Genomic DNA, 6,000 nt, shown 5'->3' on the forward strand with positions numbered 1-6,000 from the left:
AACTGGCAAACTTTTATCAACAAAATGCAAAAGGTAAGTTTACAGTTTCATACATTCAACTTCCCTGTCAGATACGTATATACTTAGCTATAGACTCGTCGTCCCCGACAGAAATTCAAATTTCGCGGCACACGCTGCAGGTAGGTCAGGTGATCTACCGCCCTGACGCTGGGTGGGAGGAATAGGAACCATTACCGTTCTAGAACCAGATTTTCTCTGTCGCCGTAGTGTCAACATACGTTGTTGCTACCTCCTGACTTGATTTTCGTTTTTCATCGCCATCGATCTTCTGGGCTGTCTTTTGCAGGGAAGTACTGGGTCTTTGGTTTGGCATACGCTTTTATTAACTTTTTAATGAATTTCGCTTCGAAATTTCGAAGAATATATTACGTGAAACTACCGAATTTTTCGGTAGACACTCACATAGTTTGCAAGAAAGGGAATTATTAATATTTATTCATTAATACGTCCTTCTTACAGCACTTTTATAAAGGCTTTCACAAGAGAGGCGGTCTACTCTATCAGCCTCACTTAGAAAGGGACCTAAAAAACCTCTACACTCTGAGTCTGTCTGCGTGCAGACTGACGAGAAGTGATAGGGGTGAGAGGATTTTGCAAGGTGAATGACAAGTGTCATAGAAAAGACATAGAAGTGCTGCAGATCGTGCTGGATTGAATGAGGAAACTGTCCTCTTCCGATACCTCTGTGACCCACATAGCGGTTTTTATTCCTTTTCTGAGAGAAGAATCACCTTTGTATTTATATCTGCTATCACAGATTACAGTAGCAGGCTATACTCTGTCTTTACAAAGGAACTTGAAGATAACAGAGGACTAAGTTCCTCGGGATCTTACACGATACCTCGAGACAACCAACAGTAGGACATTATGTACTTCGAGTTGGAATCTTTTCGTGGCCGCAGATTCCTTGTTCTGACAAGTGGGAACCTCCTCATCAAGCTTCTTTAGAAATCTTATGAGAAAACATTCATTTTTTCTCTTGGCTCTAACAACTACCAAGAAGACAAGTGAATTTAAGTTTGAGGTCTTGCATTGGATTCAATGGAGGCTTGACTATTGGTTCTTACCATTACATTATTTCTGGAAAAGAATTAACACCCTTCTAACCCTGCATCAGAGCTCTGAAGTTAAGGGATTCCCATTTTAAAGGGGAAGAGATAGAAGGGTCTCTGTGCCCGGTCGGGACGCTTGAACTTTTTATCTTTAATAGAAGAAATCGCTTAAGGGCTGGGCTTCCTACAGAGTCTTTGGGCTGCGATGAGGACATGAACGCTTCCCAGAAGGTATTCAGAAGGAGAAGACAAGAGCCAAGAAAGCCCTGAGATCGCCCACTTTGTCTCAGAGTCATCTTCACCTTCCAGACCTCCTTCCCTCCTTCGGACAAGGAGAGGAAGATTCTACAACAAGAGACTTCCTTGACAGGCAGGAATAGAGCTCGTCAGCAACGAAGTATTCACGAAGGATCCTCCTTGGAGGAAGACTCGTCTCTCTCGTCCGGTGTAGATATCCTATCGTCTACTGGATGTAACGGGCTACAAGCGCCTCCCCTCGTCCGAGACCAGAGGCTCAAGGTGGAAGAGTTCCTTCCACCCTTCTCCAGTCTCCTGATAAACTATTGTGGTTTGTTCAGGATCCTCGGGCAACGTAGCGCCAGCCCAGGCACCAAATGCCAAACAGGCGAAAAACGCCAGAGGCAGACAGCTCGGTTGAAAGCTTTATTGTCTGATGCGGAGAAGGAGCGGGCCTCCAACCTGGCACAAATGCCACCAAAGGCGAACAGATCGGACAGATGAGAGTGTCCGATTGGACATCGCCAGCCAGCCTCGAGACTCCAGCCAAGCTCGAAGCTCCAGCAAGTGGGGAGGAGCCAGCTGGGCGCCAGGTGCCAGAAGCGCCAGCCAGGAGCCAGGCGCGAAACGCCATCCATTGGCGCGAGGCGCCATCCAGACGCCAGCCAGGCGAGAGGCTCCAGCCAGGCGCTAGGCGCCAGCCAGGCGCAAGGCGCTAGCCAGGCGCGAGGCGCCAGAAGAGAGCCATATTGAAAGAACACCCTGGTCTTCTTTGAGACAAGTGTGATCTCTAAAGCACTTCATAAGTGACTTGATGATTCCTTCAGACAGCTGAGAATTAAAAGCGCATGAAGTGCGAGCTTTTGCGAATTCTTGTTCTTTCCATAAACAATATGTCATAAAGGACATATTAGCTGTCACATACGGGAGATGCAACTCTGTGTGATTTCCCATTACCCGAAGGATGTCAAGTTAACCTACGAGAGATCCTTCTCTCTTGGTTTATACTTGTCTGCGGATACGTTGCTGGGATAGGGAGCCGATACTGATCCTTAACTAGTGAGTTAAATTTAATTAACGTGGTGTTTTTTCTTTGGGTTGTTTTGAAAGGAGTTTGGGGATAACTCTTTTCAAATTAAGCACTAACCCTCGTGTTAGGATCAGGTGATCGGGATCGGTGTTGTGCTCCTTAATTTATGCCACTAGCATAGGTGTATTGTCATGTAAGTGGATAAGACCCCATTGACAAAGGCCATCAGGTTCTGCCGAGTAAGTGAATAAGACCCCATTTACAGTCCCACAAGAACTCTTAGCCATAGGTCACATCTTCGCTGAGGCTCTTGAGGCGAAGCAGACTCCTAAGAATTAGCTAGGAAGTCACCCTCTGTCTAAACAGATAGGAACCATGGTTTTTTATATATTACCTACAACGCATGTTGTTTACCTGTCTAATGGAGTAATTAGCTGTCTCTTACCCTCTGCCAAAGGTGCCCATCAGCTAAGTATATCTCTGACAGGGAAGTTGGATATGAAAATGATATTGTTGATTGTACAATAAAGTTTCATACATACTTACCTGGCAGATATATACGATTAAATGGCCCACCCAGCCTTCCCTCAGGAGACAGGTGGAAGAGAAAATCTGGTTCTAGAACGGTAATGGTTCCTATTCCTGCCACCCATCGGCAGGGTGGTAGATCACCTGACCTACCTGCAGCGTGTTCCGCAAAATTCGAATTCTGTCGGGGACGATGGAGTCTATAACTAAGTATATATCTGCCAGGTAAGTATGTATGAAACTTTATTGTACAATAACAATATCATTTTATGCTGCAAGATTTTCTACTTATGAGGGAATGATAAAGTGAAGGGTAAATTTATAATGGGTTGTAGAGAGTAAATTTTAAATATGTTTTTGCCTCTTAAATGCAAGTTCAAGCCAGTTTGAGAGTTAAGGAAATGTTTCTTATGTATTGAATTTGAAAAATAATCTATGTATATGAACTGTGTTTCTGGGCTAAACCTGTGTCGCTCCATGAAATGCTCCTTATTGCACCATTTCCAAGGTATAAATACTGCTAAATATACCAGGGAAAAAAGTTGCATGGAATGCCAGGAATATACCCAGCTCGCTCACCCTTATAGGGTGTCGGTATAGTAACTGGGGCATGTTAAAACCACTATCAGAGGTCTTCTGCCATTTAGTCTCTTCCTTTGTCAATCTCTCCTTTCAAACTAGGCGCCATACCAGCGCCATCTACCGCCCAATACCGCTACTACTAGCGCCTTGATAGCCATTCCTTTAAATAGCACTGTCTTGTACACTTGTATATTTGAATGTAACGACATTATTTTGGAATTAAATGAGATGCTATAAAGGAATGTAGACTTAAGATATTGTTAAAATCTGTTTAGATTTAAGCAATTTATTAAATAGAGTAGAATTATCTTAGAGTTAGTTTCTCCCTTCCAGTAGTCTTATAGAAAGTATATCCAAGCGTTGTGGAGTAATTCTCTGTTACTATTTCACGGAGCAACACAGTTTAGCTCAGAAAAGGGATTTTGACAAAGGAAAAATCTATTTCTGGGTGTATGACCTGTGTCGCCCAGTGAACCTGCCCCTGAAAGGGGAGATTGACAAAGGAAACAGTTCATATACATAGATTATTTTTCACCCTATAGCCCCAAGCTTGGGTGCTATTTTCAGGAATGGCTATCGAGACGCTAGTAGTAGCGGTATTGGGCGGTAGATAGCGCTGGTATGGCGCCTAGTTTGAAATGGGGAGATTGACAAAGGAAGAGACTAAATGGCAGAAGACCTCTGTTAGTGGTTTTAACACGCCCAGTTTACTATACCGACACCCTATAAGGGTGAGCGAGCTGGGTATATTCCTGGCATTCCATGCAACTTTTTTCTCTGGTATATTTAGCAGTATTTATACCTTGGGAATGGTCTATAAGGAGCATTTCACTGGGCGACACAGGTCATACGCCCAGAAAAGGGATTTTGACGAAGGAAAAATCTATTTTCTGGGCAAGGGTTCGTGTCGCTTCGTGAAATAATCCCTTAAGTTCATTATTTCTAGGTAAATGATACTAGCATTACCAGAGAAAAACAAAAATAGGGGGATGTCAGAGTAACTGACTCGCTCACCCGAAAAATAAAAATAGGGTGTCGGTTATGGTACTAGGGCGAGTGAGACCACTACCACGAACCTCTTGTCATTTAGAGTACTCTTTCACGAAAATCCCCCTCCCTGAGAGAGCTGATACACGGTCGGCGCCAGCAACTACTACTACACACCCTCCCACGCCGACTGCAGCGCCTCTCGTGGCCATCCTTGAAGTTAGAGTTCAATCTTGGGCGCAAGGGTGGGAGAAACACGGGGGGGATTTCACTGGGCGACACGAACCCTTGCCCAGAAATAGATTTTTCCTTCGTCAAAATCCCTTTTCTGGGCTCAGTTCGTGTTGCTTCGTGAAATAGTACCAGAGAATTAGCACAAGATTGGAAGAATAAATTAGGGTCTCAATAAAACGAAAATAAAATAAGATAAATGAATATAATCTAGTTGAAAAATTTACAAAGTTATCATAACGTTGGTTAAACTTAACCTAATATAAACAAATGTTAGCTTAAAACATATAATTGGGTTTAAAAGTAAAACTTAAACTAACTTATGATAACTTAAAACTAGATTCTATAGCAGTAGTACAAGTGCACCCTCTAGCATAAAAAATAAGAGGATAACTCACTACAGTTTCTTAAGACATATGATTATATAGCTTATAATATATATGGGTGTGCCTCCCTAGCAAAAAAATAAGGGAGAACAACACCAAACGGTCACAGTTAGTAATAATATTTACAAGTGTGAGTGCCCCCTAGCATAAAAATAAGGGGCACATCACTATATGTAGCCTTTTTAGGCAGCTAGGGCTCAAAACACAATTGAACCTGACTGTAAGGTTAGGGAAAATGTTAGTGAGGCAGGGTAGAAAAGGAGATCTGGATCTTTGACTACGACTACTGGACAGTGTCAGGGGAAACTATGTTTCCCGCTGCCACTGCCGGAAATTTAAGAGATTCCAAGGATTTTAAGTAGTGACGTTTAAAAACTGTCGGCGATTTCCAGCCCGTGTACTTCTTTAAGTCATCGAAATTCTATGCTGGAAGTAATTAATAGAGGTGGCCACTGCCCTGATGTCATGGGCTCTAGGGGAATGAATCAGGGTTAGCTTGTTTAATAAAATACAGGATTTGTTGTCTAATCCCTTTTATTGAAAATAGTGCCACCTTTTTCCCTCATAAAGAGGGGCCTGAGGATCTAGATGATGTCCTGGACAGATAGGCTCCGTTAAGGTCGTCACCGGAACAAAGAGAAGGGTCTTGTGGAAGAGGAAGGACCTTCCAAGGGGCCCATCTCATTAAGGGGTCCTCATTCTTTGCCAAAAAGCTACGATCTGGAGATAATAGGACTTCTCCTGAGGGGAGAAATTCTACATGTCCAGAGGTTCTGGAAAGAGCCGACAGTTCTGATATTCTGGCTCCTGAGGCCAGGCTTAATAAAAATAATGTTTTCCTTAATAACATTATATAGTTGCACGAATCGTTGTCAGTATCTGAAGCCAGTTTGAGAACGTCATTCAAGAACCATGAAATTGAGCTCGGCCTTTCTGAAGGTCTGAG

Source organism: Macrobrachium nipponense, chromosome 30 (genome assembly GCF_015104395.2).
Source record: "Macrobrachium nipponense isolate FS-2020 chromosome 30, ASM1510439v2, whole genome shotgun sequence".
NCBI lineage: Eukaryota > Metazoa > Arthropoda > Malacostraca > Decapoda > Palaemonidae > Macrobrachium > Macrobrachium nipponense.